This window comes from Tamandua tetradactyla, chromosome 6 (genome assembly GCF_023851605.1).
Source record: "Tamandua tetradactyla isolate mTamTet1 chromosome 6, mTamTet1.pri, whole genome shotgun sequence".
NCBI classification, from domain to species: domain Eukaryota; kingdom Metazoa; phylum Chordata; class Mammalia; order Pilosa; family Myrmecophagidae; genus Tamandua; species Tamandua tetradactyla.
The window spans coordinates 179,607,707-179,622,471 of NC_135332.1; the positions used below are offsets into that span (position 1 = coordinate 179,607,707).

The 14,765-nt window shown below is 37.9% G+C and overlaps 1 long non-coding RNA gene across 1 annotated transcript in view; it reads right to left on the reverse strand.

Moving 5' to 3' along the window:
* Window positions 1-10,515: 10,515 nt before the first annotated feature.
* The window catches only part of LOC143689090 (uncharacterized), a 47,955-nt gene continuing 43,705 nt past the window's right edge, over window positions 10,516-14,765 (reverse strand). Inside the window, exon 4 of the long non-coding RNA XR_013178566.1 lies at window positions 10,516-10,989. This is a non-coding gene — a long non-coding RNA (uncharacterized LOC143689090). The remainder of the gene's footprint in view (window positions 10,990-14,765) is intronic.

The following is a 14,765-nucleotide window of genomic DNA, read 5'->3' on the forward strand; positions in this document are numbered from 1 at the left end:
GTGTCATTTAGTACTACCATGCCCTGTGATTAAAATCAATGGAAAACTGCAACAACCCAGTCCAGGCAGGACTACCAGTGGTTCTGAAACTTCAGGAATGAGGGTTTGGGTTACCCCGCCATTCAAAGAACCATGGCCAGTGCTTGCTGAGGGTAAGGGGAACATGGAATGGGTAGTAGAAGAAGGTAGTGATAAATATGAAGTACAATCACATGATCAATTACAAAAACGAGAAACGAAAGCTCTTTTGTTCATGTTATACTATTTAAGTTGTAAGATAACAAGTTTAAGAATGAATATTACCCAAGGACTTGACCCTATTCTGGAGAGATTTAATGTGTTTCTGGTTATATGCAGGACAATTGGGTATTGTTAGGTGAAAAAAAATGTATCTTTTATTGTTTTCTATTTAGAGATTAGGTATGGTTTAAGGTGATGAGTATAGCTGCCAAGTTGACAAGGGGTGGAGTGTCATGGTCAGGTTCATGTGTTAACTTGGCCAAGTGGTGGTACCTGTTTGTCTGGTTGGGCAAGTGCTGGCCTGTCTTTTTGTATGAGGACATTTCATAGAATTAAATTTTGATCACGTTGGCTACAATAATCAGCCAAGGGGAATGTCTTCTTTAATGAGTGATGTTTAATCTAATCACCGGAAGCATTTTAAGGAGAATTCAGAAGAGAAAGGCTCTTTTTCCTGCTTTGGCAGTGAGCCTCTCCTGTGGAGTTTGTCTAGAACCTCTGTCAGAATCATCAGGTTCACAGCCTGCCCTACAGATTTTGGACTGTACGTTCCCATGGTTATGTGAGACACTTTTATGAAGTTTATATTTATGACTATTTCCTGTTGATTCTGTTTCTCTGGAGAACCCTAACTAATACACCGTGCAAGCTGCAATCCCACTTGGGCCATATGATCTAGCAGATCCCCTGGTGCTGGAAGTGTCAGTGGCAAATGGGGATGCTGTCTGGAGCCTTTGGCAGGCCCCTAAAGGAGAATCACATGCACACCTTTAGGATTTTGGAGTGAAGGCATACCATCTTGTGCCAGTTCAAAAGGACATATGTACCCTGGAAAAGCCATGTTTTAAGCCTAATCCCATTTTGTAAAGGCACCCATTTTTTATAATCCCTATTCAATATTGTATGTTTGAAACTGTAATTAGATCATCTCCGTGGAGATGTGATTTACTCAAGAGTGGTTGTTAAGCTGGATTGAGTGGAGATGTGCCTCCACTGATTTGGGTGGGTCTTGATTAGTTTACTGGAATCCTATAAAAGAGTAAACTATTTGGAGAAAGTGAGAGATTCAGGGAGATTCTGAGAGGCAGAATGACACAGCCACGAGAAAGAGTCCACCAGCCAGTGACGTTTGGAGATGAAGAACTAAAATGCCTTCCAGGGAGGTTCATGATAAAGGAATCCAGGAGAAGAAACCAGCAGATGACGTTGTGTTTGCCATGTACCTTTCCAGATGAGAGAGTAACCCTGTGTTCACCATGTGACTTCTCACTTAAGAGAGAAACTCTGAATTTCCTCAGCCTTCTTGAACCAAGCTATCTTTCCCTGGATGCCTTTGACTGTACATTTCATAGATTTGCTTTAATTGAGACATTTTCTTGGCCTTAGAACTGTAAACTAACAACTTATTAAATTCCCATTTTAAAAAGCCATTCTGTCTCTGGTATATTGCATTCCGACAGCTAGCAAACTAAAACATATCTGTTGCAGATAACTACTCTTGTTTGAGAAATAGCTTTTAGCCTGCTATTGGGCCTTAATAGAGACCGATCACTTAACTATGGGCCACCAAGATACCATGAAACCTGAGTTCCCTATCATGAGCAGATGAGTGTTGTGTGATGCACCAATCCATATAGTTGAGTGAGCACAGCAGCACTTCATCATAAAACGGGAATGGTATATACAAGAGGGCTCAAGCAGGTCCTGAAGTTACAAGTAAGTTACATGAGGAAGTAGCTCAAAGTAGCCTAGGGCCCCCACTCCAGTTACATTACCTTTTCTTTCCTAGACCAGAGCTATAGCCTATTGGGCATTCCTTACAGTCAGTTGACTGAGGAAGAGAAAACTTGTTCTGGTTTACAAATAGTTTCGCACGATAGGCTAGTACCAACTGGAGCTGGACATCTGAGCACTACAACCCCTTTCTGGAATATCCTTAAAAGACATTGGTGAGGGGAAATACTCTCACTGGGAGGAACTTTGAGCAGTGCACCCAGTTATTAATTTTGCTTGGAAGGAGAACTGGTCAAAGGTATGTTTGTATACTGATTCATATGCGGTTGCTAATGTTTGACTGGACGGTCAGGGACTTGGAAGGCACATGATTGGAAAATTGGTGACAAAGAGATCTGGGAAAGAGATATGTTCTAGTTTGCTAGCTGCCAGAAATGCAGTATACTAGAAATGGAATGACTTTTTAAAAATGGGAATTTAATAGGTTACAAGTTTACAGTTCTAAAGTCGTGAAAATGTCTCAGTTAAATCAAGTCTATAGAAATGTCCAATCTAAGGCATCTAGGGAAAGATACTTTGATTCAAGAAGGCTGATGAAGTTCAGGATTTTTCTCTCAAGTGGAAAGACACATGAAAAACAGGATCAGGGTTTTTCTCTCATCTGAAAAGGCACATGGCAAATACAGCATCTGCTGCTAGCTTCCTGTCCAGGCTTCTTGCTCCATGAAGCACCCGCAGAGGCATTCTCCTTCATCTCCAAAGGTCACTGGCTGGTGAACTCTGCTTCATAGCTCTTGTCGTTCCATCATCCTACTCTGCTCTCTCAGAATCTCCAAAGGTCACTGGCTGGTGGACTCTGCTTCATGGCTCTTGTCGTTCCATCATCCTTCTCTGCTCTCTCAGAGTCTCCAAAGGTCACTGGCTGGTGGACTCTGCTTCATGGCTCTTGTCGTTCCATCATCCTTCTCTGCTCTCTCAGAATCTCCAAAGGTCACTGGCTGGTGGACTCTGCTTCATGGCTCTTGTTGTTCCATCATCCTTCTCTGCTCTCTCAGAATCTCCAAAGGTCACTGACGGGTGGACTCTGGTTCATGGCTCTTGTCGTTCCATCATCCTTCTCTGCTCTCTCAGAGTCTCCAAAGGTCACTGGCTGGTGGACTCTGTGGTTCTCTTGGCCTCATGGCGCTGCTCGACTCTGGTGTGGCTTTCTCGTTCTCAAAAGGCATTCTTTCCAAAAATATCTCCTCTTTTGTAGGATCTCAGTAAACTAATCAATTCTCATGTAGAATGGGTGGAGACATGTCTCCATCTAATCAAGTTTAATACCCATATGAGTCACATTTCCATGGAGATAACCTAATCAAGTTTCCAACCTATAGTGCTGAATAAGGATTAGAAGAAATTGTTGCTCCCACAAGATTAATTAGGATTAAAACATGGCTTTTCTAGGGTACATAAATCCTTTCAAACCATAACAGGGTATGTGGACAGACCTTTCTGAGCAGGTAGAAAACATGAAGGTATTTGTATACATGCAACCTCAAGATCTACTGGACTACAGGTCTTAGTTCCACAAGAAGAAGTGGAGGTACCAGGACACACAACAATGATTCCATTGAACTTTGTAAGTTAACACTGCCACCTGGCTGCTTTTGGCTTCTCATGCCACTGAATCAACAGGCACAGAAGGGGATGACTGTACTATCTGGGATGATTGATCCTGACTATCAAGGGGAAATAGAACTGCGACTACACAATGGAAGTAAAGAAAAGTTTTCCTGGAATACAGGAGATCTTCTAGGGCATCTGTTAGTACTACCAAGCCCTGTGATCAAAGTTAATGGAAAACTGCGACAACCCAATCTAGGCAGGACTACCAATGGCCCAGAAACTTGGGAATGAAGGTTTGGGTCCATCTACCTGGCAAAGAATCATGGCCAGCTGACGTGCTTGCTGAGGGAAAAGGAAACATGGAATGGGTAGTAGAAAAAGGTAGTAATAAATATGAACTATGACCATGTGACTAGTATCAGAAATGAGGAAATTGATGGTATGAATATTTCCTCCCTGCTTTGTTATGAGTATGTTTGTATTTTTACACAAGCAAATATCTTGTTTTCCTCCTATCAAAAGACATAAGTTGTATTGTTCGTGTTATAGTATTTAAGTTATAGGATGTGAAGTTTAAAAGTGAATGTTACCTAAGGATTTGTACCTTGTTCTGGAAAGATGTAGTATTTCTGGTCATACAAAGGATAGTTGAGTATTGTGAGGTGAAACGTGTCTATTGTTGTGTTCTATTTGGAAATTAAGCATGTTTTAAGGTGACGTGTATAGCTGCCAAGTTGACAAGGGGTGGACGGTGATGGTTAGGTTCTGGTGTCAGCTTGGCCAGGTGATGTGCCCAGTTGCTTGGTCAGACAAGCACTAACCTGACTGTTGCTGCAAGGATATTTGTGGTTGGTTGCTAAATCAGAAGGCTGGTTTATTAAACCATCTGTTGACTGTAGTTGCTTATCTCTGTGATCAATGAGATAATCCAATCATCTGAAGACTATTAAAGAAGAGATGTTTTTTCACTGCTTCTTCAGCCACTAATCCTCTCTTGTGGAATTTGTCAAGACCCTTCATTGGAGCTGCTAGCTTCACAGCCTGTCCTATGGATTTTGGACTCCTCCATTCCCACAGTTGAGTGAGATGCCTTTATAAATCTCATATTTACAGATATCTTCTGTTGATTCCACTTTTCTAGAGAACCCTAATACATCTCTTATAATAGTTTTGCATTCAAAATCTGTATTTTCCAAAATTAGTTAGTTACCCCTGCTCTATTTTGGTTACTATTTGCGTGGAATATCTTTTTTCAACATTTCACTTTCAACCTACTTGTGACTTTGGGTCTAAGGTGAGTCTCTTGTGGTCAGCACATACTTGGATCGTACTTTTATCCATTCTGCCTATCTGTGTCTTTTGTTTGTGGAGTTTAATCTATTAGCATTCAATGCCATTATTGTAATGGCAGTACTTATTTCAATCATTTAATTCTTTGGGTTTTATGTGTCATATTTTTTTTCTTTCTCTCTTTTTGCCCTTTTAGTTACCCTTACTGATAATCATCATTTCTATGCTGTACATCAATCCTCTTTCTCCTTTCTTGACCTTTCAGCCTGCAAACTCCCTTTAGTATTTCTTGTTGGCCAGGTCTCTTTTGACAATCTCTCTCAGTTTCTGTTTATCTATGAATGTTTTGAACTCTTCCTTATTTTTGAAGGATAGTTTTGTCTGATAAAGAATTCTTTGTTGGCAAGAATTCTTAAATGTGTCATGTTTTGTACCTTAATATGTCATACCACTGCTTTCTTACTTCCATGGTTTCTGATGAGAAATCATCATTTAATCTTATTGTGGTTCCCTTGTAAATGATGAATCACTTTTCTCTTGCTGCTATCAGGATTCTCTCTTTATCTGTCCACTTGACATTCAGATTAGTTTGTGTCTTAGAGTAGGCCTATTAGGATTTTGGAGTACATTGTGCTTCTTTGTCTTTTATACTTAGGTCTTTCCTAAGAGTTGGGGAATTTTTTACCATTATTTCCTAAAATATTCTTTCTGCCCCTTTTTCCTTTTCTTTTCCTTCTGAGACACTGATGAAATGTATTTGTGCACTTCATGCTGTCATTCTGGTCCCTGAGACCCTGTTCAGTTTTTTTCCATTTGTTTCTCTTTTTGTTCTTCTGTCTGTAAGATTTTGATTGTACTATCTTGTAGTTCACTGATTCTTTATTCTACCTGTTCATATCTGGTGTTGTATGCCTCTAGTGTATTTTTAATCTTATCTATTGTGCCTTTCCTTATCATAACTTGTGTTATGTTTCTTTTTATATTCTCAGTTTCTTCTTTATGTGTGCAATGTTTTCATAATATCCTTTATGTCTTTAGCCATATTTTCCTTCAACTCCTTGAATTCATTTAGGAGATCTGGTTGAGCATCTTTGATTAGTTGTTCCAAATTCTGTGTTTTCTCCAACGTTTTAAATCTTTTTCCTTTAACTGGGCCATATATTCCTGTTTCTTAGTATGCCTTGTAATTTTTTGCTGATATCTAGACATCTCATTATTTTGGTATGTTTACTGTAAAGGTCAGTTTTTCTCTCTTGCCTAGGGTTTTATTGATGTTTGATTTTGTGAAGGATTGCTCTTCTCTGACACTTGGTTCAGCTTATTCTAGACCTTTAGAATAGCCCCCACTTGACTGAACAGACTTTTATTCTTCTTCATTTCATTCTTGCCCTGGATATGTGGTCTGATTTTTTAGATTGCATTATTTATGGAGTTGTCTTCACTACCCAAGATTCTTTTTCTTGGAATCTTGATGTTCTTTTTGTTGTTGTTTTGTTTTGTCTCCCTAAATTTTTTTACACTTTTTTTATTGCCTCTAGCTGCTTTTGCATAGAGTGCAAATCCTGGAAGGAGGGTCAACCCAGAGAGGACTTTCCCAAGTGAGTATTTCACAACCAAAACCATGCCAAGGACCCATGAAGGCGGTGCAGTCCTGCTCCAAAATGCCCTGGGGAGAAGGTCAGGAAGATGCCAAGAGTTTTTTGATGGTTCCCTGAAGCTGTGTTTTCCTGACATGCTCATCAGATCTCACCCTTCAGTAAACTGTTTTCTGCAGTCCTAAAGAGCCACTGTGTCTTAATCCTCTTCTGCCTTCACCACTGTCAGGGCTGTGGTTGACTCAATGGCTGCTGCCACCTTTGTCCTCATGGGTTGAAACAGCTCAGAGCTGGGACTCAGAAATCTAGATTTGCCAATCAAAAGCCTTGATCAGTGCTTGGCTGTGCCCCTCCCTGTTCTTGGGGAAGAGGATTTTTATGTCCCTTTCTGATAGCAGCAGGTAGCCAGGAACTGGATCCTGAGTGGCCTGCCAGAGGAGTGAGGCATGGGCACCAGCAGCTGCCATGCACAGAGAGCTACTCACAAGTTTTTTACAGCGTTGTATCGGCCTCTTCTTTCCACTCTTCTCTAGGTGCCGTACAGTGTTCTTCTGGCCTCCAGAACTTCCAAACAGTTGTTTCAGACAGTTTCTGTCTATTTACTGGCTGGAAGGAGTGAGTCTGAGAACTCCCTACTCTGCCATTTTGCCTGGAAGTTCCCAATATGTCCACTTTTAAAAGTGTATTTTCCATTCTGTCTTCATGATGTGAATGGTCAAAGTGAAGTCTAAAGACTTTGTTAGTTGAGACTTAAGAGGGAGACTCTTTAAAGGAACATAATTTAGCTTAGAGTATTAACCCTTTGCCTGTTCTCCACTTCTTCCTTCTTGCTTGGGGCAAGGCTGTGATAGTTGGAACATCTACAGAGTGTTTGCCCCATGAGATTAGCTTGAGAATGGAAATCACAAGCAAAGAGTGATGGGGAGAATAAAAGAAGTCTGAGTTCTTTATTAGCATGGAGCCACCATCACAGTCCTGGATTACTTACCCCACCTTATTTCAATGAGAGATAATAACCACTGTCTGATTAACTTCACTATTGTTTAGGTTTTTTGTTGATCACAGACAAGCTGATTTACTAAGGTCACACAGCTGGTAAGTGGTACAGCAGGGATATGAAATGATGTCTTCCTTACATGAAAGCTCATTTTTTTTTAACAACTGTGTTGAACTTCTGTCCAATAACTTAGAAAACATACACATGTCCTTTACATGCCCATTAGGTGCTAAGTACTGTGGTAAGTACTAAAGAAACAAAGATGTGCAATAAACCATACCAAAACTAAAAGGCTTAACACAAAAACAAAATTCCTTAGGTTGTCATTTGCCACAGGGCTCATCTGGGAAGTTTTTCTTCTGGTCTTGCAGCCTTTCCAGGGTCCTGAATGACCAGCTAAGGAGTTTGGTATCATTCTAGTTGTATGGTGTTTTCTGGTGGTCCTTACGTTAGAAACATTGTTTATCATTGCATTTTTCTATTAACCAACTCTAAGAAAATGAGTTTATCTTTTTCTTGTTTTTCCCTTTGGCTTACACTTAGCATTCATTATAACATACATGGGTCAGCAATTACAAATTCTTTGGGAAAAAGGGATATTCTGAATATTGGTGTTATGGGAAGTACATTTTGTAATGTAATACAATATGAATAATGTATCTGTATTTTTACCCCAAATTCATGTCTTTATTCTCTCCTTGGATATTGAGTTAGGCAATAGGGCTTTATACTGTTTTATGTGTGAAATATTACTACTGCTTTTAAAGTTGCTGAGATATATGAAGTGCCCCATTAACTTGAACAACATTGCAACACAGAAGCCACAGAAGTAGTGTTTATTACTTGAAGAACGGTTGTAGGGCTGCCATGGTAAGCTGACTATCTCTAGCAAGGGTAGTCTTGCAACTTTCCACTGAAGGAGTCATCTCCCTTCGCCTTGTAGTCCTCAACTGTTCAGTCATCAGTGTAAACTGGATCCTCTTGGAAATTGCTGAAGGAGTGAGGGATTCCAAAATTGGAGGGGAGAGGACCGGGAGCATGTGATCACTAACATCAAATCTCTGAGATGTGACCACAGTTAAAAAAGGATGAGACCCTTTATGTGTGATTAGATTTTCAGGATAGAAGTGGGTGGTTGAGTGGGCATTTGGTTCAAGAGAAGACTTGAAATTTGGGCTGTGCTCAGCTGGGCTTCTTATGGTCATAGCCATTGGTGGATATGGTGTTGAGTGTGTGGGGCAAAGTTCTGGGTTGAGGAGAAGGAGGACATAAAGAGATGTACACAGGAGAGAAGGGAATGAGTGTCTCAGGTCTCCATCTCTGCTAAGCCTTACATCACACCTGAGGCCCCAGTGGCCCCTCCTTGGAATGTCTGTCTTATAAAGGAGAAAACACTGTTAGGCCTACTATGAATAACCTGATAGCATTTTACCTTCCTACATGTTTCTTGAGATAATGGGTGTGAGTAGAGAAAGTAAGTATCACAACTCTCCCATTTTCCAGCGGAGCTTGGGATCACTGTTGACTAGCTTGTGACAGACAGCTCTGCCGGTCGAGGGAGGAAACAGAGCTTGAACACGGTCTCCAGAGATCTTCCTGCCCCATCCTCCTGGCTCTGTAGGTGCATGTAAGTACAGTTACATGCATGGACAGTTGTCTGCATGCCTTCTTACCCTCTCTGGTTCTATAAATATATACAGTGCCTAACACATACCTCACGGTGCTCCTCTAAGCAGTGCAGATACAGTATGAGGCAATAAAATGTGCCTCCCCTCCTGGAGCCACTGTTCCCATGAAGAGAGACAATGGACATGTTAGGAAGCCAATATAACACTGTTCTGAGGAGTATGAAGTGCAGGGGAGAACCACAAAGCAGAGTTAGGGGATGGTGAATATTGGAGGGGGGGTGCTTTTTCAGGGATATGGTTGGGCAAGTCAGGAGAGGGCATTAGAGCAGGGCTTCTAACTCTGCTGCTACACTGGACCCAGAGGCAGGTCCAGGTTTTATGGGGTCTGAAGATTATACAACTTTGGGGGTTCTTTTAAGAAAAATAATACAGGATTACAAAAATGAATATTTTTGAGAAAGAGTAAAGAAATAAATTACATATACTGAAAATGTATGAAATCCAAAATAACCTCATACAATCCAGGAAGGTAACCTAGTATTTTAAATTAACTTCTGGTCGCATTTCTATTACATGTTTTCTCTGAGGTTTCGGCTGCCTGCTCTTTTATTGCCTCTTCATAGGGTGACAATTTTGCAATAATTTCTAATTAGAGAATAGAAAGCTCCCTCAGTCTTTCTTCTAGCATGGTGGATTAAAATTGCTTTTACCGATAGTTTAAAAATGTTCTTTGCAATGTCACAACCCATTGTTTGTCATGTCATATAAATTTTTAGAATTCTTACCAACTTTGGAAAAAATGCTACCAAAATTTCTGCCATTTATGAGTTGTAAGATTTCAGAGCATTTCAGGACATTTCTTGTGTGATAACTCAATATTAAATACTCTTTAAGTCAGTGACCCTCACTGACCAGCTTGTCATCGATGTCCTCTAGGAGTGGTGCATTTTGAGTTTTAGATGATCTTTGTTGATGTAAGCATTTTGTTTCAGATATGACAGAAATTTGAATATTTTCCAGTGTGTTCAGGTGATTCACTCCTTTACATTGATTGAATTAGCAAACAATCTGAGAGTCTATGAATTATTCCTATGAGAAGCATAACTCTTCCCTTTAATGGATTACCACATTTAGTATGATCTGAACATCGTTTTTAATATAATTTGCTTCTAAATGTCAAGATATTTTTCCTGTTTTTTGTGCCAATGTATTTACTTCTGTTTCCATTAATTTTAATTGAACTTCTTAATAAATTTAAAAATGGTAAAAGAATGTACCCTTCATAAATATCCAATTCAGGAGTCTATAATTTATTTGTTTGCTAAAACATTCCAAAAGTCTTTTCAAATTACAGTTAAAATGGCATCTTGATGCTTTAGCAACATTTTGAATATGCTTTTTACTTTTGTTTGTGCTCAGATTCCTCTTCCAAGTCTTTGCAAATTTATGCCAGAGTCCTTTAAATGTCTTTATGGCCCAGATAGCTTCATAATGCGAAGATCATTTCATAACCCTTAAAATCTTTAAAGAAATGTCCATGTTGGCACGTGTATATAAAACAACACATCTACAATTCACAGCTCAAAAGATAACAATTAAAAAACTTAATACAGAAGTTGTTATCAACTTTGGTGCTGCGGAGCTGACTTTTTCTTCAACAGGATTAAGGGACTCTCCTTACAGCGTTTATTATGCCATTTTTAATGTTTCAAAAGAGTGCATGTAGTCCTTTCTCCATCCCTGCTTTTCATAACAGAGGTGTTTTCATGTGACTGACGATGAATGACATTGAAGGGCAGGTTATAATAGTCCAAAACTTGTTTCACTTTGTTGAATTAAAGTCATAGACAGTTGTCAATTGGCAAAAAAAGTTGAGCATTTCTCATAGAGTTTCCTGTTGAAAGAGAATGCAAAATAATCACCATGCATCAATGTTTGCTACATCCAGTGTAGGATCTATAACAATGGAGTAGTATTTAGTGTCTGGTTTATTTGACGCACCATTTACTGGGACATGGCTTCCACTAAGATATTTTCTTCCCATCAAATTTAAATTTTGATAGGAGAAATAATTCTGAAAATGTATAAAGTTTGTCTAAGATCAAGGCCTCCGAAAGAGTAATTCAAATCCTTCTAGAAATTGCCACTACTTTTTATTGAGCTACTGAATTGTGTAGTTGTAATCCAATTATTCTTACTCTGCATCCATTGACTTACCTATGAGTGTATAGGGAGTTTTCACTGAGTTTCTTCAGGCTGATTTGCTTTGTCAGAGACAATTTTGCATTCTCTATCATCTGGAACTGTCAGACCTGCTCAGGACAAGATGCACTGGCTATGCTAGATGCAGCCCAGTATGTTGGGATGTATAAAGCATGCATCTTGTTTATTATATAGGAATTCTTTGTTTTTACTGTACTTTTATGGGTTTATATTATATGACCACACAGATTCTGATGAATTCTACTTTTTTTTAATGGATCCTATCACAAAATAAAAAGACAGTACTTTTTTTTTTCTTTTTTTCTTTTTTTAACATGGTTAGGCACGAGAACCAAACCTGGTGAGAACCATGGTAGGTGAGAACTCTGTCACTGAGCCACTGTGGCCCACCTGACAGTACATTTTAATCGTACCATTGCGTTGTTTTTATTTTGTGTTTTACACAGAGTGTTCTTGTTTTATTCACTATTTGTGAGATATAAAGGCTTATAAACTGACTCACACATCTTCAACCTGAAACATAATGACATAGTGCCCTAATTATTTTAAATGTTTAAAGAGGACAAGATATAATGTTACTTAACATGAAAAATGCTATCAAGTGGAATAAAAAATATTGAATAATTAAAGAAAAAGATGTGGGAGTATTTAATGGAAAAAAAAACTGACAAGTATTTTGAAGACTTTTGGCCATGTGTTTTTATTTTATTTATTTATTTTTTATTTAAGAAAACAAACAATACACTTAGAACCACCAAAAATGGATATCTTAGTTAGCTTAGCCATGGGTATATTTAAATAAAGTACCCATATAATTATTGTAAAGCCTGTGCGTGCACAGTAAGTTTCATAAACCAGTTAAAAATTAAGGCAACAAGGAAAACATCTACAAATTCAGATAGCAAAGTTCTTAAATTCTAACTATTAAACACTAACTTAGATACCATTTGATCAGCTGTCAACACTGTGAATGTTCTCAAAATATCAAGTAGAAAGTTCTTATGAATTTCTGCATTGCTATAGTAATGACCCATGTAACTAAATATTTTGCTGACTTCAGGAAATTATGAAGATACAAATATTTTTACAGTTAGAATATGAAAATCTTAACCACCTAAAATGAATATCTTAGTTAGCTTATCCATAGGCATATTTTAAAAATACCTAAGTAATCATCATAGAGCCTGTTTGTACAGTGTTTCATAAAGCAATTTAAAATTAAAGCAAGGAAGGAAAAAAATCTATAGATACAGGTATCAGAGTTTAAATTCTAAATATTAAACACTATCTTAAATACCATTTGATTATCTATCAAAACTGTGTGCACTCTCAAAATATCAAGTAAAAAGTTTTTACAAATATCAACTTTGCTATAGTAGTGAACTATGTTACTAAAATGTTTAGTAATCAAATTTTTGATTTCAGGAGCTTATTTTATCTAATATTACTATAATTGCCTGTAGTTTTTTTTACCTTTTTTTGTAAAATATAACTTATAGGTAAAGATATATACAAAGAAAAGAAAGAAAAAAAGCAATAATTTTCAAAGCAAATTTTAACAAGCAACTACAGAACAGTTCCCATTTGTCATGGGTTACCATGCCCTCATCCCAGATTTTTCCTTCTAGTTGCTCTAAAACACTGGTGGCTTTATTAGAGTCATAATAACGTAATCATACAGTATCTGTTCTTTTGTGTCTGACTTATTTCACTCAGCATTATGTCCTCAAGGTTCATCCACGTTGTCATATGTTTTGGGACATCATTTTGTCTAAATGCTGCATGATACTCCATTGTGTATATATATATATATATATATAATATATACACACACCACATTTTGTTTATCCACTCGTCTGTTGATGGACACCTGTGTTGTTTGCATCTCTTGGTAATTGTTAATAGTACCGCTGTGAGCATCGGTGTGCAAATATCTGTTCGTGTCAGTGTCCTCAGCTCTTCTGGGTATATACCCAGTATTTGTATTGCTGGGTCATAGGGCAACTCAATAATTATTTTTCTGAGGAATCGCCAAACTGATTTCCATAGCAGCTGAATCATTTTACATTCCCACCAACAGTGAATAAGTGTTCCAATTTCTCTGCATCCTCTCAGACATTTATTGTTTCCTGTTTGTTTAATAGCAGCCATTCTTATAGGTATGTGGTGATATCTTGTTGTCTTAATTTGCATCTCCCTTATAGCCAGTGAAGATGAGTAGTTCTTCATATGATATTTAGTCATCTGTATTTGCTCTTCAGAAAAGTGCCTATTCATTTTCTCTGCCCATTTTATAATTGGGTTGTTTGTTCTTTTGTTGTTGAGCTGTTTAATTTCTTTATGTACATAGGGTATCAAGCCTTTATCTGATATGTGGTTTCCAAATGTTTTCTCCCATTGAGTTGGCTGTCTCATCACCTTTTTAACAAAGTCCTTTGAGGCACAGAAGTTTTTGATCTTAAGGAGTTCCCATTTGTCTATTTTTTCTTTCGCAGATTATACTTTAGGTGTAAAGTTTAAGAAGCTACTTCATATTATTAGATCTCGAAGATGTTTTCCCTAGAAGATTTTTTTCTAGATGTTTTATGATACTGGCTCTTACATTTAGGTGTTTGATCCATTTTGAGTTAATGTTTGCATAAGGTATAAAGTAGGAGTCCTCTTTCATGCTTTTTGCTATTGAAATTCAGTTCTCCCAGGCCCATTGATTGAAAAGACTGTTCTGTCCCAATTCAGTAGATTTAGGGGCCTTATCAAAGATCAGATATCCCTAAATTTGGTGTTCAATATCTGCACTCTTGATTCTATTCCACTGGTCAGTCCTTCTCTCTCTGTGCCAGTACCATGCTGTTTTGACTTATGTGACTTTATAGTAAGCTTTAAAGTCAGGAAGTGACAGACCTCCCAGTTCACTCTTCTTTTTTAGATGTCTTTAGCTATTTGAGGTCTCTGTCTCTTTCCCTTCCATATAAATTTGATAATCAGTTTTTCCAAGTCTTCAAAGTAGGTTGTTGGGATCTTTATTGGTATTGCATTGACTCTGTAGATCAATTTGGGTAGAATTTACATCTTGATGATATTTAACCTTCCTGTCTATGAGCATGGAACGCTTTCTGTCTATTTAGGTCTTTTTTTTTAATTTTAGCATTTTTGGGGGTTATTTTCTGTGTATAAGTCTTTGAACTCCCTGATTAGGCTTATTCCTAGATACCTAATTCTTCTGGTTGCTATTCTGAATGGAATTTGTTCGTTAGTTGTCACCTAAGATAGGTCATTGCTTGTCCATAGAAACATTACTGGTTTTTGTACGTTAATCTTATATACTGCCACTTTGCTGAATTTATTTATTAGCTCAAGTAGTTTTGCTGTAGATTTCATAGGGTTTTCTAAGTATAGGATCATGTCATCTGCAAATAATGAAAGTTGTACTTCTTCCTTGCTTATTTG